The 23,211-nt window shown below is 39.7% G+C and overlaps 1 protein-coding gene across 4 annotated transcripts in view; it reads right to left on the minus strand.

Annotated features, from left to right (window-relative positions):
* Positions 1-23,211, minus strand: part of ADCK1 (aarF domain containing kinase 1) — a 116,820-nt gene that overhangs the window by 82,895 nt on the left and 10,714 nt on the right. The gene's annotated exons all lie outside the window — the stretch shown is intronic.

Raw genomic sequence — 23,211 nt, forward strand, 5'->3', positions numbered from 1 at the left:
ATAAATAGGAATGAGATATGGGAGGAAGAGATAGCTGTATGTAACCTTACAGAGGGTGAAAAGTTACTAAATTTGTCTACATGTTGCAATAAAGCAGGGATGTCAAACTCGCCACGTCACGTGACGTGTCACGACATATCGTGACTTTTTTCCCATTGCCAGAGCTGGGGTGGGCGCGGTTTCGGCATGACACATCCGACCCATGGGCCAGCAGTTTGACGCCCCTGCAATAAAGGTTGGAAGTCATTTCTTTATATATTTCTTTTTCTTTATCATAGTTTTTCTTTTTTCTTGTAGTTTTTATTTTTTATTACTATTCTTTCTTACTTCTTTCAGTTTACTTTGTATTAGTTTTTACTATTGTATTCAAAATCCTTAATAAAAAATATATGAAAAAAGTGAGAGCGGATGGTATCACCTACCTTAAAAGAGGCAATGTGTAGCCTTCCTCAAGAAGCCATCACTGAGCCCAACAATTCTAGACAGTTTTTGTCCAGTCTCCAAGTTTCCCTTTTCAGTAAGGATGTTGAGAAAGTGATCAAAACTATAGTTCCAGAAGACCCTAGAAGAAGTAGATTATCCGTACTCATTTCAGTTATGTTTCAGGTTGCGAACAGTATGAGATAGAATTGATGATTTTTGGTGGAGCCCAGCTAGGGCTGGTATGACTGTCCTGGTTCTTCCCGATTTCTCAGCAAGTTTTGATACCATCAATCTTAGTATCATTTTGCACTGATAACAGTGTCTGGGAAGTATGGTATTGCAATTATACCTTTTGTTGGACCAGAAATCCCTCCTAATGATCACCTCATGTATGATTTAATGTAATGCCCTCTAGATGGGTCTGCTTAAAGACTGAGTGCTGGAAGGCTACTCAAAGCTAGAGCTGATCCATAATACAACAATACAAGTAGTTATGGCCACATCGTCATATGCCCACACAACATCTCTTCCACTTAAGCAGTACAGATAGTCCTCAACTTACAACAGTTCATTTATTGACTGTTCAAAGTTACAATGGCACTTTAAAAAGGGACTTTTGACCATTATTCACCCTTATGACCATTGTAGCATCCCCGTGGTCACATGATTTACATCTGAATACCTGACAATTGACTCATATTTATGATGGTTGCAGTTTCCCAGGGTCATGTGATCACCTTCTGCACCCTTCTGACAAACAAAGTCAAGGAGAAAATCAGATTCACATCACAGTCGTGTTACTAACTTGACAACTACAGTGATTCATTTAACAAATGTGGCAAGAAAAGTCATAAAATGGGGCAAGACTCAATTGTGGTAGTACATTTAGGACTACCTGTACTAGTTATCCTTCCAGAAACAATTCAAGGTGCTAGTTATCTCCTATAAACCCCATTCATGGAGTAAGCACTAATTATCTGAGATAGGGGTCCCCAATCTTTGTCGGTTGGTGGACTGGAGGAAAAGGGAGGAGGAAGCATTTTACAAGTGTGTATGTGGTGGCACAGCGGTTGCCGTTTTTGTACCTTGTAGCACGGTGGTGCCCTGTTTTTGTGCCCCGTGGCACAGCGGTGCCCAATTTCTGTGCCCTGCGGCACATCCATTTTTATGGCTTGTAGCACGGCAGCAGTGTCCCATTTTTGGGGCCGAGGTAAGCGGCGGCGGCCCATTTTTTCAGCTGAGGCATGGCGGCATCCTGTTTTCATGCCCTGAGGCATGGCAGCGGCATCCTGTTTCCGTGCCCCGAGGTGCCACAGCGGCATTTCGTTTTCATGGGCAAGGTGTGGCGTCAACGTCCCATTTTCACATCTGAGGCGCGGCGGCAGCCCATTTTTGCACCTCGCAGCTGTGGCACTAGAGCAAGTGAGGAGGTGTGCACACACAGGCCAGCCTGTCCCACGCCAGGGGACCACGGCCCATTACATGTCCGCAGCCCTGTAGTTAGGGATTCCTGATTTGAGGTACTGCTTGTCTCTTATAATTCCCGCCCATCCCATAAAATTGATCAGAATAGATACATTTTGTATCCAATTCATTAAGCAATGTTAACTGATGGGACCAAGAAAGAACACCTGCCCTTTGATACATCATCTCTTCCAGAGGAACAGATTGTCCTAACCCTGAAAACATGTTTTGTTTCCCTATTTATGGAATAGATCAGGCTATGCCCATCTGGTATGCAAAGTCTATTTTAGTTAGGGTAAGACTGCTTCCCCATACACATTCCCTTATGTTTACTGCTATGATACCTTTTGTTTGTGTTAAGATATTGTGTCTGTTTTTAATATGAATAACAAACAAAGTCAATGTAGAATTGTGCAGCCTAGATAAATAATATATATTCAGGACAGCTTACCTATTCAGTGACTGATAAACAAGAATAATCCTATTTTGCTTAAAGCAGGATTGCATTTTTGAGCAACAATACTATGGTGTTGGGAATACAGTCTAATAAACCTTCTACGTTGTCATAACAGCTGTTAGTGGAGTAAGAATGTTTGAACTCTTATTAAAAATTATCATCAACAACACATTGACTGGCAAAAGCAAAAATATTTAAAGAGCCTTCAGTGACATCTCTTATAATAGCAGTTTACATTTGCAATTGAATGCATTACCTGACTAAACTGCTTTCTCTGATTTAAAGGTCTGAGAAACTCTGGTGAAAATAAGAAATAAAGAATAGGGAGGCATTAAGCAATGGCTTTCTAATTTGAAAATCTGCAGATATGATAATGGTCTTTTGCTATAGAAATAATGCCTGTTATTAGTGTCGTCTTTACTCAAAGGTAAAGTCTCCCTTAAGTAGATTTTCATTCTAGAGTTTCATGTTTTGTGTGTGTGTGTGTGTTGGAGTCAGTGTTGACTCCTAGCAACTACCCGGACAAGTCCTTGCAGTTTTTTGGGCAGGTTTTTCCAGAAGAGGTTTTCCATTGCCTTCTTTCTAGGTCTGAGATTACCTGGCCCAAGGTCACCCAGCTGGCTTTATGTCTCTCCACGGTACTTGACGTAGTATTCCAGATATAGTCTGATTAATGCAAGCCTAGAACAGAATATTTCTTCTCATGATCTTAATATGATACCTCTGTTGATGCAGAGGTATCATTACATTGGCTAATTGGCAGCTGTAGCATACTGCTGACATGCTTAATCTGTGGTCCACCAGGACACCCAGATCCTCCTCATCAATTTCTAGGGTAGTGTCTTAACCACTACACTAAACTGACTTGGTGTTTTGTGGAAACAACCATAAAATTTGGTACAAATGAGCATGTAGATGGCCGTGGAGAAAATTCATGGAGATCATTGGGAAAATATGACTCCAGACCATTAAAAAAGCACGATCTAAGTTTGAATAAATAAGCATGAGAAAGAAATTTAAAATTATCCTGTCTTCATACTCTTTGATATAAGAGGGAAGGAAGAAGAAACACTGTCAGGCTTTCAATACTGTTATTATAACCTCCATCAATTAAGTTCTAGCATTTCTTGAGGTGCCTGTTTCCTGACCTGGCCTACCTCTAAGGCACGGGTGTAAAGCTCGTGATGTCACGTAATGTGTTGTGACGTATCACAACTTTTTCCCCATTGCCAGCAATGGGGTGGGTGAGGTTTTGGCATGATGCATCCGGCCATGGGCCGGCAGTTTGACACCTCAGCAGCAATACCAAAATAGTTTGTCAATGCTTTTTTCCAGGATGTTTCTTTAACTGTTCAGTTTAGCTTATAGCTCTGGTATTTATTCCCATCCAGGTTCTGACCTAGTCCACTCTACTTTGCTTTCAAGCCTATCTTGATTTTAATTAACAGAGAGAATAACATAGCATCCCCTCACAGCAAGGCTCTATATATGTCTTTGAACCTCCCATCTATTATAATTGAACGAGATGAAACAATAGTGCAACTGAATTAAAGTGATTAATATGACAAAATATTGTGAAATGGATCTGTTTGTTTATAATTGATTATAAAAGGTTCAGAATTCTTTAAGCTAATAAATCTATTGGCCTATCTTGATCCAACAACAAAGGAACAGCCCCACCTGGAGATGACAAATGGAAATACTGTACATATAAAATCAGGCTAAATAAGGAGAAAGAAGTGGAATGGCTCCAAAACCAGTTTGGAGATCAATATTTTTTACTTATGAATGTCACATAGCCTAACTGTATATTCCAAATTAAATTAGATGTTATTTAAAACTTTGTAGTTCTACTAATTTGATACAAGACAATGACATGTAAGGTGCTAGCTAATACACCAATTATTTTCCTTACAGGAGTCATGTTAATCCAAGTCACTAAACAAATCCTTTAAACAACTGCAATCATAGGTGTCATAAAATAAATCTGTCTAGTTTGCAGAATTCAGAACTTAAGCTACAACAGATACAGCCAGAAGGTAAAATGGATTCCAGAGTTGTATAATGGGAAAACTGCTGGATTGGGATTTGAGAGGGAGGGAGGAAATAGATTCTAGTCTACCCTCAGCTGCAGAAGCTCATCATAGGACTTTGGCACACCCTCTCTCTCTCTCTCTCTCTCTCTCTCTCTCTCTCTCTCTCTCTTTCTCAACCCTACACATCTCACCTGATGTGATTCCACGGCAAAATACAAGGGAGAGGACATTAAGGCAAGATATACTGTGAATCTAATTTTTAAAAGGCCACTTGATTTTATAAATTGTTATATTCTTCAAGGAAATTGTTTATTTCTTCCCTCAGGTTCTGCCTAAGAAATAGTGGTAGCAGAATCCACAGTTTTAGAAAGAGAATAAAGTTTAGTTTCCCCTAATTAGTGATCAAGTCTAAATCTGATATGAGGAGAGAGCAGTTCAGCAAGATTAGATTCGTTCTGGGACACATTTCCAAAACACAGAAAAACAAAACAGAATCACTGCTGCTCCTCATAGCACACCAGACCAAATTATCAATGATCTTCAATATTTTAAAAAAATGCCTTTCAGGGACAGACACCATCCAGCCCTCCCAAACAAGAGAAAAAAGGTGATTAAATTCTTTGTTCTTGACAAAGAAGAATTGAAGCTAGCAGTGTTAATAGGAAGAATGATGTTGGTTAGTATTTGAGGCTCCATAGTAAATAGTCCCCCAATTTGCTGCCCATAAAAAGATGTTAGGAACTGCCTGGCTGTGAGCATTAGCAGCATGAGTAGTTCACATATGAAAGGAAAAATGGAGAGGAACCAGAGATGTTTCCTTGAAGCTAAGTAGGAGCCTGCCTAGGAGTCCACAGGGAGCCCATTTCCTTCTTAATCTGCTCAGTCTGTAATTGTTTCCTAATGACAATGTCCTTGTTTGGCCCCAGCAGACTCAGGGAAAAGGCTGACACTGACATCTCCTCACAACTATTATGTCTATTCCATTAAACAGTGCATCCTATTAATTGCTGCACATTGTCCACGTTCACAGCAAAGAATCTTCAGATAAAGCAACAGCTATTCAGGGCACCTGTATTTTCTCTTCTAAACAGCCTTTAAAATGATGGCTCAGTGATTTTCGTATTTCAGAAAGAATTCTGAAACTGAAATGCACATAAAGCTTCAACGACAGAAGATTTAGTTGTAACAAATACGAGGCAGCTACTGCACTTCAGTGTCAAATCCTTAAAAACAATGTGCCCAAATCACTTCAAATATGGGCCATTACAATGTGCTCTATATAGAATTATCCCTGAAAAAACATTTGGAAGCTACAGGTAGTTCAACATGTGGTAGCATGTGAAGTAATGGACATGCCACCATATATCTAGGTGACACCACTATCCATGAACTGCACAGATTTTCATTTGGCTTCTCTTCCGATTCAGGGTGTTGATTATTATCTATAAAGCCTTTCATAGCATAAAGCTTGGCTATCTGAGGGAACACCCATCTCCAGTAGTTTCTGCCTATACAGTAAGATTTGGCAGAATGGATACATTTCAGATCCCTCAATAAAACAATGTCAGTTATTAAGGCTTTGGACATGTGTCTTCTCTGCATGGCACCTGTCCTTTGGAATAGCACTCTCCCAGAGATCCATATGGCTGCTCCACTGATGATGTTCTAGAAGTTGCTGAAAATCTAGCTATTCTTCCAGGAGTTAGGCAGCATGGTGAGTGAGCCTTTGTATGACTTTTATGTTGAGATGGAGATGGAGACAGAGGTGTTCTGGATATATTGTATATCTTCTATTTCAGTTTTATTGTTCTGATGTTTTAAGATATAATAGGTAGAGATGGGTGCATGGATGGATTTGGAGAAAGTAAAAGACACATACTCCCAAAAAAACCTCCAGCAAACCAAAAAGAGAAGATTCAAGAAGAATCAGAACAATATGAAAGAAAAAAAGAACTCCATAAATTTTCACTCATTAGTTCTTGTGCTACCTTTTTTCTCTTTTATATTGACCCATATACATTTTGGAGGGATTTTATCTTTGATCATGTGCATTTCTGTAGATATGTAGTGTTCTCTTATATATATTGTGCAATTCCCCCTCCTCTTTTTGAAAATATGTTTCTTTTGAACACTTTGTATCTATCCATCAGTACATTCCAGTCATGGGTTTCGTCCCACCAGGTTTCTGTAATGCCAACTATGTCATACCTGCCCTCATGTACTATTGCTTCTAATTCATCCTGCTTGTTCCCCAAGCTTTGAGCATTTGTATATAAGCATTTAAGACTTTTATACTACTCTTGCTAGCTGGGAATTCTGTATATTATACTGTAGTCTTAATGCTACTGGATGTTCTCAGCTAAAAAAGGCTTGTTTAGCACTACAGAAGCATAAATATTGTGTACATCTTGCAGTACAGTAACATACTGAATTAATGAAGCCTTCACCTTGACTAGGCTTTAATGCTGAATCATGACAGCTAGGCTGCCAATTAAAAGAAAGCAAATGAAACAAAGTGGGCCTCTCCCCCCCATGCATTAACTGAAAACCTATCAGCCAATGACTGTCAGAGGTTAATGAGGCCATAGAAACATAAGACCAAGGGTCAAACCTCTGCAGGAGCTATTGACAAGAGCCATCAAGCCACAAAAATGACTACAGTACAAGAACAACCCCAACATCAGTTCCTAGGTAGACAGAAGATATTAGGGTCACTATTTCTTCCAGTCAATTTTGATAGGACCAAAGAAGATTCCAGAAAACCAATCAATCAATCAATCAGAAAAACAACTTTCAGTCTTAACAAGTTTTGCATTTTTAAAATACCTACACTACTTTCAACACAGAACCTTCTTTCTGTTTTTATCAAGGCTTATGTATTAAGCCAACTATACTCAACTTCTTGAAGGCAAGAGCTGCCCTTAGCTTTGGAATATAGTTTCAAGTATAGTACTCAATCAGGTAACTGGATTCAAGCAGTGAGTTCAAGACAAAAACTAAATCTGATTTTATATAATTAAAAAATAAAAGTATTTCAAATTGAATTAATTACTATTAATATGATTATACTGCATAAATGTAATAAAATTTCCCCATTGTTGCATTGGTTATAAACCATCATATATAAGCCATTCAAACATTACAGTAAGTTATATTACTGCAACTGTAGACCACAACTATCCAATATAGGCTGCGAAACACTAGATGGCAACAAAGAGATTCTCTTTGCTGCAATTTGTAATGATCTGGATTTGTGCAGTCCTGGTTTGGTATCCCTAGGATGGGTCTAAGCATCTTGGTGTAAAGGTAAATTTTAGTCTGAGATTGCTAAGAATTAGTTTGTCAGTTTCAAGAATTATCAGAGATAAAGGAATTGTCTGAGGAAAGGCCACCTAGCACATCACAAAACTCATGAATATAGCACTAAATCTCCATCTCTTACCTTTTGTACTGTTTAGCCATTTTCTTCTGTATTACAAACTAGACAAGACTGTCATGCGTGTTCCCTTAATATTCTCAGAATTACCCAATGTCTACTTACCGTAACTCAGTATTTGGTCTCTGTTTTAATGCCTACATTATAATGTTTATAAAACAGGCATTAAATTATATTTATTTTAACCAGTGTATTTTAAACATACAGCTAGGGCAATAGTGGCAAATATCTGTAACTCAGGTGTAGGATGAGGATGAAGGTTCGTTCTCTGAGCTTGAGGACTGCTTTCTGAACTTTTCGTTACCAGGCTAGGTAACATCTTCATTGGTGTTTAGTGGATGTCTGTGTCAGTGTTCTACTTATATAAGGGCTTCAGGTGTAGGACTGTCAAGTCAGGGTCTTGTGGTGGGCCAGGTGTGAGCCATCAGAGAGAGGCTTGTGATGGGGAGATACTTCAGGTCAGGGTCGTTGGAGGGTGTGAATGAGTGGGTCAGGAGTGCGTCATCAGTGGGAGGCTGGGAATGGGTCTTGTGATGGGGAGATTATGTCAGGTCAGGGTCATTGGAAGGTGAACTGCTGGGGGGAGGGGCTTGAGGGTTGGAGCTGTCTCTGGATGGCTGTTCGATTGATTTGGATTCTGAGGAGCTCTATGCTGGTTGTAGATCAATATGTCTGTTGATGGAATTGCTTGTGGTTCAATGAACTCCCAAGCATGGCGGGTGGTAGCGTGGCCGATGATTTTAGTGTTGCTCCAATTGAACTGGTGTTGTTTGGTGTCATTAGGAATTTGGGATTGTGGCGTTTGATTGCTAGCCAGTGTTCATGGATCCTGGTTTTTAACTGACATGATGTCTGACCCATTTGGAAGTGGTTGCAGTCGTTACAGTTGATTCTGTAGATGACATTGCTTCCTTCATCCTTCTGTATCTTGTCTTTGGTTCTAGATAATTTCTGACGGAGTGTGGCTGTGGATTTGTGGGCTATCGCTATTCCTAGGGGTTTGAGAATTCTGGCTGTCATTTCTGACACCTCTGTGTATGGTAGGGTTCGTTTTTGCATGCCCGTCAGCTGTGTAGTGTGTAGTGGTTTGGTTGCAGTATGTCGGAATACAAAGTTTTGGGGATAGCCATTACAGAGAAAGACATCAAGCAGCTGTTTTTCTTCTGCTTTTCTTAGTGCTTTGGTGCTGCAGTGTGTCCTGGCCCTTCTGAAGAGGGTCTGGACACGGCTTCTTTTGTTTGTGATGGGGTGGTTGCTTGAGAAGCTGAGGATATGGTCCATGTGCATAGGTTTATGGTAGATACAGGTTTCCAGTTCTCCATTTTCCAATCTCCTTACATTGATGTCAAGGAATGGGAGTTTGTTGTTGTTTCCTCTTCACATGTAAATTTGATACCAGGGAATATGTTAAGTACGTGGTATGTTTCTTCAATTTGGGAGCATTTGATGATGACAAAGGTGTCATTGACATAACATATCCATAAGTTTGGTTGGATGGTGGGTAGAGCTATGGATTTGAGTCGTTGCATGACTGGCTTCTGCTATGAGGTCTGATATGGAAGATCCCATCGGGGTGACTTGTACTTGCTTGTACATTTTCCTACTGAACTTAAAATATGTATTGAGGCATAGATCCTAGAGCTTCATGATGATTTCTGTGGGACATGGAATTCCCTGTAGTGGCATCCACTTTGTGAGTATGATATTTGGTGAGTAGCTGGTGTATGGTTTGTTTAGCCAGATCAATGTCAATCGGGATGAAGAGGGCAGTGACATCGAAGGAGACTATAATTTCTTCCTTGCTGATCTTCGGTGTGTTTGATGCATTGGAGAAATTGTTCTGGGGAGTTTATTGAGTGGGTTGAGTCATTGACCAGGTGTCTGAGTTTCCTCTGCAGGGTTTTTGCTAGTTTGTATGAACCTAGGTGTTCCAGGTAGAGACACAATTGGGCATAAGGAGATCCCGTTTTTGTGTATTTTGGGGTCGGTAGAACCTGGGTGTGGAGGATGTGCTTTCTCTCTAGTGGTGTTAGCTGTTTTCCTTTTTTCATTTTTCTTAGGGTGTCTTTTATTTTGTTTTTTAGCTGTTTTATAGGATCATTGTGGATTATTTGGTAGATGTTAGTGTCACTGAGATCGTTTTCAACTTTGTGGATGTAGTCAGCTTTGTCCATTATTACCGTCAGTCTGTCTTTGTCTGCCAGTAGGATACAACTACTGCTTAGAGGTGAAAGTGTTGAGAATTCCTCCATTATGATCCTGATAAAAATGGCTCTTCCAAAGCTGTTCTTTGTATGGGAAGTACCTTTCAAGGAATTACTTCATATAATTCATTAAGTACTTTTGGACCAGAGCAGGAAAGGAATGAGAATTGCTGAGAAACTATAATAATAATAGGAAATGCCCAGAATAAAGCTACCAGTCCTTTTGCCTGGAAAATAAATGTTTTTACCCTTTTACATAGCACTTCTCACAAGGGGAGACAGGAGATTACCATGCGCTAAGGCGCCTGGTGAAAACAGGGGAGAAAGAAAATGACAAGGCATCACAAAACATGGCTAATCAGGCCATTTTGAAGCTGCTGGAGTTTTGCTTGCTTTGGGGTAGCCCAAGAAGGCGGAAGCATTCCAGAGTGATCTAGGCCACAACAAGGAGAAATCAGAGATCAATGGATCAGGTTCCAGGAAAAAATACTCTGCCAGTCTGGGAAATTGCCAGCCAGGTATAATTAAAACCGTAATGTCTAAATAGGGAGGAACAGAGAAAACTACACACAGAGAGAGCTATAAGCTTAAACTAAGCACATGTCAACTAGAGAAGGATTAATCTAGAAACACAAGTTTACTGGCATAAGTAACAATAAATCAGTGTTGCTTATCCCTTTATGGCCAAAGAAGAAAAGGAAGATGGAAATACACATATTTAAATGCGTAATTGAAAACTGCATAATTAGTTTTGCACTCTTGAAATTGAAACTAACAAACTTTAAATTATCTCTTTCCATTTCTTTTCCTAAATTGTTCTGTTTCCTTTGAGAGAAACATATGGCTATATACAGCCCCCAAACAAAACAAGTGCCCCAAGATAAGGCGCTGATTAAGTTCAAATCCTGATTGCATACAGATTACAATAATAACCTTTGAGTTCCCAATTCCCATTTTCTGTGCTTAGCAGGAACTGCTGGTTTTCAAACCAATAGGGATGCTCAAGCAGGGAATATACAACATTTGGGAATATGCTATCAAAAAGCGAGTCAGGAATAATCATACTTTCAGAGTAAGCTTTAATTAGTTTTTCCTACTCTTTTGGCTTCTTTCTTTTTTTGTAATATATTTTATTGATTTTTTTAAAAAACATAAATTACATAATAATTGGTGAACAGTGTGTTGTCTGGGTTACATTTGTAAAACAATCACTAACAATTAATTTCTATAATCCATAATCCACATAATAGTTTTAGTCGATTTCCTCTTTTCCCAAAATATCCTCTTTTGCAAACATTGAGTTAATACAATTTTTATTGTTTTGATAGATAACAATGAAATATATATTTTTCCCAATAGTCCTAAAAATAATAATCACATCAATATATTTATTTTCTATCCAATCATTCTGGTTGCCTTATCATAGATCCTGTTATAGTCCTTATTTTAATTTGTTTCTCCCACCAGATTCTAGATATTCTTACCGGTTAATTTTGTCAAAAATTAATTACATTTAAGAATTTAACTCTATTTTTCCATATGAACCATTTCACACTTTTACATTTCTTAAAAAAATAGCTAAAACAGTAGAAAAAAGGCATAAAAACATACTACTTAAAATATATATCCCTCCTAAGCTAATATGTATTTATTTCCTAAATTTCTTAGTCTTTTTAACCATAATTAAAAATATGTTTAATCTTTAAACATTCCATTTAATACATCTAGTCATCTAGTCCTAACTCTTATTCAAAACATTTTTATCCATTATAATTTTCTTAAATTCAATCACATTTAAATATCTAAAACATTTCCTTTATCTAAGTCATTTCAACTTTTTTATATTACTCATATCAAGAAAGAGAACAAAAAAATGGAAAAAAGCATACTATATTATATTTAGAGAATTCATCCCTCTTAGATTGACATATATATTTCAAAACTTTTCTATTTCTTTAACCATATTCAAACAAATGTTTCTTTTTTAAGTATTCTCTCTGGTAAGTCCCCTCACCTATTTTCTTAGTTTCCACTTTAGTCTTTTTCTTTTGCCCAGTGTTTTTCTTAATCAATGTATTTTGCTAAATCAAAAAGTTTTTCCGTTTGTGCGTAAATGTTGCTGTAGATATAAAAAGTAAATCAGGAGAAGTGTCTTTGTACGAGAGTTCTGTCTTTCCTTCTTTATTGAAAATCTTTTTCTTTTTCTCTACTTTTCTTATCATTTCCTTTCTCTCCAATGTTCCTGACAGTCCATTTTATCCGGTCTGTTTTCTTGTCCTCAGATTTATTTTGTAGTCTTAAGGGATAAGTTGTTTTTTCCAATTCTTGTGTATTTTTTTCCACTAGGATTAAATAATGTTTCTTTGTTTTGTTAAGTTCCATCTTTAAGTCTCTATTCTCAATTCTATATCCATTTATCTGTTTTATCTGCTCCTTCTCTGCTGTTGTTTTCTGGGAATTTTTTTGTTGTAGTTAACTTGGAAATAAGATTGATTTATATTTTCAAAGTTGTTTTGGATTTCTTTGTGGTTTAAAGTCAATGTTGTTTGAATTAGTTGCAGTATACTATATATCTCCTCCTGTGGCATATTTATGTTTTCTTGATATGTTCTTTCTACTTATCTCTGATCCATGATAGCCAGGAATTTGAGTTTTCCTCTTCCTTTCTTTTCTCTGTAAGTAGCTTTAGAGTCCCAATTAGATATTTATAATCCAAATAGTTCAAAAAAGATTTTTTTCCCCTAAAATTTATAATTCTCTCTTTGTTTACAGCCCAGATTATTGTCTTTTTTTCACAGCTGTTCATTGTTAAAGCTTTGAAGGTCAGAGACGCAGATTAGCTTTTCCCAGATTTTGCCAATATTATATTAAAGTCATAGCTGTCATAGCTCTAGTATTTATTCCCATCCAGGTTCTGACCTAGTCCACCCTACTTTGCTTTCAAGCCTATCTTGATTTTAATTAACAGAGAGAATAACATAGCATCCCCTCACAGCAAGGCTCTATATATGTCTTTGAACCTCCCATCTATTATAATTGAACGAGATAAAACAATAGTGCAACTGAATTAAAGTGATTAATATGACAAAATATTGTGAAATGGATCTGTTTGTTTATAATTGATTATAAAAGGTTCAGAATCCTTTAAGCTAATAAATCTATTTGGCTTAGCAAACAAAACATTATAAAACGTTACTGTAATTTATGCTAGGCTTACAAATAAATAGGCTGATCAAAGATTTTAAAGAGCTGGTCACCTTATACGATAATTTACAACTGCCTAGGAAAAATTTCCTCAACATACAGTATTTGCTATTTCAGTTATTATGATGGCATGGGTATAATTGCTGTATAGAAGACTTTTCTTTACTTAAGACTCTAAAATGTAACATGTTTCACAATAATGTTTGTGGTAACTTGTTTCAAAACTGGGTTGGAATTTTACACCTGTTGCAACTGAATAAATGTAAATAAATATTTTTATGTATTTAAAAGGGCACGTAATTCAATACCTTTCCAGCTAAAGCCCTCTGCTTGTTTCCTCAATACCTTTGGATGTTTACAGTTTTGTTAGGTTAGGGACTAACAAAACAGGTTTGTTATTACTGCTCAAAAATAGGTAATATGTCATTGTTCATAAACTTGAAAACCGCTTTTTCAAAGTTGTTGGTAAGGTTAGGGGCTTGCAATGAGTTTTGTTAACCATTGATAATAAAACTTTATAATTTGTAGAGTGCTTTAAATATATTTTTATGTATTTAAAAAAAAGGTTAGGGCCTTGTTGTTTTACCAAAGCACGCAATTCACAAAGAGTTTTATTATCCATTTTATAACTTTATAATTTGCAACGTGCTTTAAAAATATTTTTATGTATTTAAAAGAGTTAGGTATCCAGCCTTACGTCAACCCGGTTCTCGATATTTTCCATAATCTTGCCGAAGATGTCATTGTTCATCAGCTTGAAAAGGTCTTTCTCAAAGTCATTGATTAGGTACTTGCAACGATATGCAATTCATGAAGAGTTTTCTTATCCATTGATAATAAAACTTTATAATTTGTAGTGTGCTTTAAAAGGTTAGAGATTAGTGAAGTTTTGTTATTTGCGGCCTATTACAGCTCATCTACTGCCATCAGTGCTTAGGACTCCTCTTCTGTGTGTACCTGGCTTTTCCAGCAGGCCTGGGGTTTATAAAATCTGACCCCTGGATGACTGTTCTTGTACTGTTTGTTTTGTTATGTTTTATGTGTTTTTATTGTTAGCCGCCCAGAGTCCTCCGGGAGTGGGGCGGCTTATAAATTTTAAAAATAAAATAAAATAAATAAATACATCATGGAGGACAACTATCTGTGCTGATCATTATAGTTTTGTTAGGCTGAGACCTAATAAAACACTTGTTATTAGTATTATTACTATTTGTAATTAGACATAATGCTGCCATTTATGAGTTTTAACCAGCATTACTCAAAGTCATCGTTGAATTTTGAAATCAAATCAATGAACTTTTTCAACAAATCATCTTCATTAGTATTTACTTTAGAGACACTGTTCATTTTTGTGGCCCTAAATCCACAACCTGTAAGCTGCTTTATATTGTTGAGATGCACAAAGGAGAGTTTTTTGCCACTAGGCATGTTTTTATTTAGAAGGCTAAATGTGTTAAATGTATTTTATAGCGTCTATAAACTAAGGTCTTCCATGATAACATGTTTATCATCATCTGCGCTTAAGACTATTTTGTTAACCTCTTCATTGTAGACGCTGTGGACGAAGGATCGTTATAACTGAATAGTGTATAATGGTGTTAGGTTTAGCCTAACAAAACTTTTTGGGTTAGTTTTATAATTTGAGACGCTCATCTTCCTTGTTGTTATTAGTGGCTGCTTTAGGTGTGTTGTTAGTGAAAACTAAAGGTTTGGAGCCTTTGTACATTGATGGGAGCCTAAACCCACAGCCTGTATACTGCTTCATGTCCTCATAAGTTAGGAAGATTTGTTTTTGCTTTTTGCCTCTAAGCATGTGTTTTTATTTAGAAGACTAAGTGTGTAAATGTATTTTTCAAGTTTGTAGCTTATAGTGACCATATGCAAGGGTGTGAATCCCATCCTCCATGATGACTTGTTTGTCGTCACTGGCACTCAAAGCTATTTTATTAACCTTTTCAGTGAACACATCGTGGAGGGGGGAATCTAATAACATTTATTTTTCTGTACTGCTTCTCTCCATTGTCCAGCGTCTCTTTCAGTCATCATGAGTGATAGTGTTTTTGACTACAGTCTTCTTTACACCCTTACACTTTTTCTCTTCATCGCCTTCAAACTTTTTGTATGAGTAAAGCTTGGCCCTCAACCCGACAAGCTCTTCAATTAGCTTTCCCTTGGCTTCATCCTTGAACATAGCGAGCACCTCTCCATTAACTCCGGTTTTTATTCCAGACGGATGATCCACAGGATACTTGTTCATGTCAAATAGTTTCTCCATGTCTTCAGACATGTCTGCGTAGAAATATTCAGTATTTATCTCATCCACCAGACTGTTGGTATCGGTAAACAACAACTCTGCTCTATCTCTGTACTTGGGTTTGATGTAGTTGTAATGGAAATTGTCAGAATCCAATCATATTTCATCTTTAATTATCAAATATAGAAACTCCCAATTCTGCCTTCTTTGGATTCTGCCATAAGAGGGAGAGAAGGGGGAGAACAAAGGGGCTTTATGGCCCTCACTTCCTTCAGTAGACTTCAAAGAGCTGAATGCTGAATGTGTGTTTATTGTAACCTATTGTAACCTCAAGGCGTTAGCATCCAGAGAACATTAACATTAACAAAGAAGAGTATTTGCCTTTCATGTAGTTATCTGAAGTCTCCATCCAGACGGAAGAAAGAAGAAACGGGGTGGAATTGTGATACTTGAAACTATCACTGGAAGGGGGGTTGATTGGGTGGGACTAATGGGGAACCCCTTAAAACCTTGAATGGGAGAGCTTGGACCCCAAGTCCTGTCTAGCATGCCTGCAACCATTTTCTCTTAATAAAGGATTCCTGTTGGAAGAATTATTCCAAGAGTTCTGTCTTCTTAAGATGCAAAGTGGGGTGGGTCCTTACATTAGACAGGACTTGCAAAATTAATCCACCTGGAAGGAAGACCCTTGCCGGGGGATTTTGCAAAAATTTACCATGTCAGACAATGGAGCAAAAGAGGGGGAAAACTCCCTGGAAAGAGAGCCGCTGACCCAGTTGGAACCTTGCCAGATGTTGGGATCCGAGAGGCCAGATTCCTCAGGAGAAGAAGTGGTGGAGACACAGGACCACAAGCCTCGCTGGTCGATGGGCGTTGGAAAGAAAAGTGAGTGGGGAAAGGAATCAAGAAAGGTGACCCTGAGACGGGGGACCAAGCAACCAGAATGGAAGCAGGAGATGGAGAAATCCCTGCACGCAAGTGAAGAGGGAGGAAGCTGGGCACCGTACTCAGACTGGATCCTAGAGAAAGCTATTGACCTGATGAAGAGAACTCTCAGCTCCCTAGGAGAGGAGAATACTGAACCCTACGGCTGCCCCAGTTCCTGGAGCCGCCAAGGGAGAGACACCGAGGGGGACGTGGAACCTGCAACCCCAGGGACATCTACTGATCCAGGAGCTCCCACCCCCTACGGGACCACAGATGGCAATCTGGACGGAAGGCACTACCACCCACAACAGAGGCACCGATCCATTCCAAGACGTCCACCGTTGGAAGTGAAATTCAAAGGGGAGCCAACACGCTTGGGGTTTTTTCTAACCCAAGTCCTCAGCTACATGGAGGAATATGGGCAGGATATTCCCAGCGACAAAGCCCGCATCCGGATCGTGCAATCTGCCCTGGATGGACCAGCTGCAGATTGGGTGGTGAACCTGCATGACTCCAATGCCCCAGAACTCAGTAACTTCAACCGTTTCATGTCCTCTTTGAGAAGACGATTTGAAGACCCCCTGGCTGATCGCAAAGCCCGTGAAAGAATAACAACGATGAGGCAGGGCAAACGCCCAGTGGCGGAGTATACACAAGAATTTCGGGCCATTGCCAGCAAACTGAATTGGCCAGAAGACATCCTCCTTGGCCATTTCAAAGACGGACTAAACTATGATCTATATGATGCTTGCCTGCCCCGAGGGGACCCACATCGACTTGAGGAATGGTACGTCTTGGCAGAGGAAGCAGAGATCGACATATTGAAGAGGCCCCGCCGAGGACAACAATGGAGCCGCCCCCCGCCTGAGCTGACACACCAACCGGTGAAATCATCGGATACAGCCAAGAAGCAAATGAGATGTTTCAAGTGTGGAAGAGAAGGGCATCGAGCTGTAGAATGCCGCTCAAAGGCCCCCCAGCACAACCCAGACAGATCCCAAATGAACAAACCCGGAAAGTATTCAGCTAAGCCAAAAGAAACGGCCATGAGAATGATGGAAACTGCAGAAACCCCCACCTCTGCTCACCAAGGGGAAAGGACTCCAGCCTACACCATAGGGCCGGTGGATGCCTCAGATGACAGCTCGGAGGGCGAACCCCTGGTACGTGGATGCATCACACCCATCTTCAAAACAGTGACTATATTAATCCCCCCCATGCCCGAAGCTGTGAAGGTGAAAGCCTTAATAGACTCTGGCTGTACCCGCTGCCTCATTAGCCCAACACTAGTGGGGAATCTGGGCATCCAATCCAGGAGACTGGAACAACCAATCTCATTTGGCCAGCTAGATGGATCCATAGCAGGGGGGGTGCCAGCTACCCTAGCCACTTTGCCAATACATCTCTCCCTGGGCAACCATGAAGAGGACTTAACGTTTGTGGTGACCCCAGGTATGGAATGCCCAATGATTATAGGGATGGAATGGTTGAAAAAATGGAACCCCTGGGTAAATTGGAGGACGACAGAAATCAAATTCCCGAAGGGGGACCCTATGGACTTAAAAACCCAAGGGAGTCTACCAGAATCAAGAATAGAAAAAGCATCCATAGGAGAGGAAAAAAGATTAACAGAAATACCAGAGGAATATAGGGACCTTGCTGAAGTCTTCAGTGAGGAGAGGGCGAATGAGCTTCCCCCCCACCGACCCACAGACTGTACCATTGAATTCAAGCCTGGGGCAAAACTCCCGAAGCCCAGGTTATATTCCATGAGCCCAAAGGAGAATTAGGAAATGGAAAGGTTTATAAAAAAAAAACCTAGAGAGAGGCTTCATTGAGCCAGCCAAGCCTAAAGTGGCTGCCCCGGTCCTTTTTAGAGAGAAGAAGGATGGCTCTTTACGTTTATGCGTGGATTATAGGGCCCTGAATACAATCAGTGAAAGCAACCTATACCGCTGCCCCTCATGAAAGACATGCTGTCACACCTATCGAAAGGGAAAAATTTTTCTAAACTAGACTTAAGGGAAGCTTACTATCGAGTGAGAATCAAGGAAGGGGACGAATGGAAGACTGCATTTAACTGCCCCATGGGGTGCTATCAATTCAAAGACTTGCCATTTGGATTACAAGGGGGCCCTGCAGTCTTTATGCAACTAATCAATGACGTTCTAAGGGAACACCTGTTTAAGGGGGTCCTTGTTTACTTGGACGACATTCTTATCTTTACTGAAACAAAAGAAGAACACGTCAAACTTGTCAGAGCGGTTTTAAAGAAGCTGCGAGCCGCTCACCTATATGCCAAACTCTCAAAATGCAAATTCCACCAGGAAAGGATAGACTACCTAAGCTATCGCATATCCCCACAGGGCATTGAAATGGACCCAGAGAAGGTCAAAGCAGTATTAGATTGGGCGCCACCCCGCACAAGAAAGCAACTACAAAGTTTCATGGGCTTTGCAAATTTTTACCGCCAATTCATCCCCTCATTTGCCCAGATAGCCTTGCCCCTCACTAACTTACTAAAAACGAAGGGAGCATCCTCAGTAAAACCTAGCCAGACACTAACATGGACAATGGAGTGCCAAGCAGCGTTTGAGAGACTAAAGAGACTTTTTTCTGCCGAACCATTACTAAGGCACCCAGACATGGACAAACCCTTCATAATACAGGCAGATGCAAGTGATGTGGCAGTGGGGGCTGTGCTATTACAAGAAAATGATGATGCAGTATTGCAACCCTGTGCATATACATCTAAGAAACTCACGGAAACAGAACAGCGCTGGACCGTATGGGAGAAGGAGGCTTATGGGATACGTTGGGCATTACTCACGTGGCGACAGTTCCTGGAAGGCAACAAAATCCCCTTCCAGGTATGGACTGATCACAAAAATTTAGAAGCCCTGAAAACTTCCAGGAAACTCAACCCCAAACAAGCCCGCTGGTCCCAGCATTTTCACCAATTCCAATTTAAGCTCAAACATTTACCAGGAAGAAAGAACTTCCTGGCAGATGCACTATCTCGCATGCCCCAATATAACAGCGCACGAACCACAGACTCTAGACCAATAATGGCAGAGTCACAACTGGCAGCACCAGTAACCACAAGAACCCAAGCCAAAATAAAACCACAACTGGACAGCCAAACTGGGATTGAATTCAGAAAAAGTTTGGAAACAGATGATTGGTTCCAGAAAAACAAACATGTGTGCACAATGAGAGACGGGTTGCCTTGGGTAGGGGAAAAGTTATATATACCAACAACTCAAAGACTAACTTTCATGCAACTTTGCCATGACACAAAATCAGCAGGGCATTTTGGATTTGTAAAAACTTTACACTTAATTAAACGGCAATTTTGGTGGCCATCAATAAAAAAGGACATAGAAAGTTATGTTGCCAGCTGCCCAACCTGTGCATCAGCAAAGAGGTTGCAAGGGAAATCGCCAGGGCTGTTACAACCAGTGGCAAGTCCCTCAGCCCCCTGGAGGGAAATAGCCATGGATTTTATAGTGGAATTGCCTGAAAGCAATGGGAATACTGTTATCTGGACAGTCACGGACCTATTTTCCAAACAGGTGCACTTTATCCCTTGCCAAAAAATTCCCACTGCAAAGGCCTTAGCAAAACTTTTCATCCAGCACATTTACAGATTGCACGGGGCACCCCAACGCATCATCTCTGATAGGGGAGTGCAATTTACGTCTGCATTTTGGAAGGAATTTTTATCCCTTTTAGGGACCACTCAGGGATTGACATCTAGCCACCACCCTCAAGGAGATGGTCAAGCGGAACGGTGCCAGTCGGTACTTGAGCAATATTTGAGATGTTTTTTAAATTTCCAACAGAGTGATTGGACGGACTTACTTCCTTTTGCAGAAGTTGCCTACAATAATGCAGTCCACTCCAGCACAGGCTACACTCCTTTTCAAATAGCCAACGGCCAAAGTTTCAACCCTATGCCAGAGTTAACCCCAAAAGAACCAACGATCCCTTCACTGAAAGAATGGATGGAAAACCTACAAAACACCTGGCCAATAGTCAGAAAATAACTAGATGAAGCTAGGCGGGCATACAAAGCACAAGCCGATAAAAAAAGGGTTGAGCCTACACCATTCATTATAGGAGAAATGGTGTACTTATCTACAAAATACCTAAAGTCCCTACAGCCCTGTAAAAAACTTGGACCAAAATATATAGGACCTTTTCCAATTAAAAGATCATAAATCCAGTAACAGTAGAATTAGAATTACCCAAAAACCTCAGGCAAATACACCCAATTTTTCATTGCAGCTTGCTGAAAAGAGAGCATCAGTCACCTCTACGGCCAAAAATCCCCCCCCCACCACCTCCAATCATGGTGGAGGGGGAACAACACTTCGAAATAAAAGAGATCCTTGACTCTAGGAGATATCATGGAACAACTCAGTACCTAGTTGCCTGGAAACACCTCCCTGCCTCACAAAATGAGTGGGTCCATAAACGTCACGTCAGAGCCCCGAAGCTATTGAAGAAGTTTCACACAGAGTATCCTAACAAGCCTAACTAAATTTTTTACTTGTGTTTTCTTTCAGGTGGATCTCTCTTATTGTTAAGAGGGGCCGGATGTCAGAATCCAATCATATTTCATCTTTAATTATCAAATATAGAAACTCCCAATTCTGCCTTCTTTGGATTCTGCCATAAGAGGGAGAGAAGGGGGAGAACAAAGGGGCTTTATGGCCCTCACTTCCTTCAGTAGACTTCAAAGAGCTGAATGCTGAATGTGTGTTTATTGTAACCTATTGTAACCTCAAAGCGTTAGCATCCAGAGAACATTAGCATTAACAAAGAAGAGTATTTGCCTTTCATGTAGTTATCTGAAGTCTCCATCCAGACGGAAGAAAGAAGAAACGGGGTGGAATTGTGATACTTGAAACTATCACTGGAAGGGGGGTTGATTGGGTGGGACTACTGGGGAACCCCTTAAAACCTTGAATGGGAGAGCTTGGACCCCAAGTCCTGTCTAGCATGCCTGCAACCATTTTCTCTTAATAAAGGATTCCTGTTGGAAGAATTATTCCAAGAGTTCTGTCTTCTTAAGATGCAAAGTGGGGTGGGTCCTTACAGAAATCATACATCAGCGTCTTGCTCCACCGCATATTCCGTGTTTGAAGTTGAGCAGCATATTGTAATCGCTCAACAGCTCCAGTTCAACCTGTCATCTTCAGCGCTGCATCCCAAGCAAGTCTCAGCGACGTATAGTACCAGGCGGGATCTAGTTTGAAGTTTTCCATGCAAACACCTATGAAGTTTTCGAAGACATCAGCCAACTGCAACATGTCACTCTTGTTATACAAATTGTGGTAATCCCTCATCATTTTACAACCAAATTCCTCCCAGACCTCCTTCGCATGCTTATAGTCATTGTTGCTTATCTCACTGTCGTCCAGTCTTGAATAGAAGGCAAACTTTGGAGGCAGCTTGGTTTCGTTTAACCTTTCAGTAGAGTCCATGTACTCCTACAGGTAAACTCTTTTCCTCAGCAATAGAACAAACCATTTTCTGCTGTATTCCTTTGCCTAATTTTTACATTGGTCTTTGCTAAGATTCTTTGTCAAAGTAGCGAGGCTTTTAAGCATGTACCTAAAGCTGTTGATAAACCACAATTGCCATCTAACTAGTTTTACCTTTCCCCTTTTGTTCATGAATTTATCAACAACCACCTCTCTGCTGAATGAAATATATTTTCCTCATTGTTCAGTATGCAGGTTATTTTTTCACTGGTATCACCTCGTAGCTTTTTAATGAATTGATGCTGTCGTACCTGGAAAGGTTTGGAATACTACTAGGATAAACCACAGTGCTTTGAATTTTAGATTGCATATATTGTGCGCAGCACCTCTAAACCTTCCTGTCAAGTGACAGTGATCATGAACTTTATCTTTTTTGTCCAATTTACCTTCATATAGGTGGCATTTAGTGATTGCATCTTTAGGTCTTCCCATCAAGTGACAATGATCAGGAATCTTATCTTTAGAGGTGAACTTGTCTCCGCATATGTGGCACATAGTAGTTGAAACATATCTCTGTGTGATCTTTTGTAAATATCTTCTCTGGCTTCTTAAACTACTTATAATTGTCATTAACATCTTGCACAAGCAAGTTGATGAATTTCTATGCTACATCGTCTTTACTGTTATTAGCGATGAATGCAATCGGGTCTTGTTCATTTACCATATCATCAAAGCATTTTATCTGATAGCAAAACGAGTTTGGAATGTGCTTCTGATACATGTAAGACTCCGCAGGGTTTGGTCAGCACGTATCCATCGGTTTAATAAACAATTTGGAGTCTGCGTAGATTATAAAAGGCATTCTCATTGACCTATTGTGGTTCCTAAAAGATAGCATTGTGCCAGCTTCTAGGAGATCAGTCTGTGCTTCGAACAAAGCTCGTCATATTTCTTGAGAGACTCTATCAAACAGTAACTGGTCAAACATTGCATACAATAGTGCATTAAATGGACTGATTCTTCACCAACAGTCTGTTAAAGTTTTTTATCCAGGTATAGTGCTTCTTGACGTTGTCGGAAATAAGCAACAGATTAACAACTTTATCGTTTTGACGTTTTGACACATACGGTGGGTTTACACCTCTATTATAGCCAAAGACATTAAGGCAATGTTGATATTTCATTCAAATTTGCTGTAAACATGTTCCTTGACAGCAACCGGGAATTCGGTAACACTCCAATCAAGTTTCTCTCGTTTCCTCAATACATTTGTTATTCTTTCAGCATGATGATTTATCAGATTCAATGCTCGTG

Source organism: Crotalus tigris, unplaced genomic scaffold (assembly GCF_016545835.1).
Source record: "Crotalus tigris isolate CLP2741 ecotype Arizona unplaced genomic scaffold, ASM1654583v1 scf7180000018371.15429387391:27106975, whole genome shotgun sequence".
Lineage (NCBI taxonomy): Eukaryota > Metazoa > Chordata > Lepidosauria > Squamata > Viperidae > Crotalus > Crotalus tigris.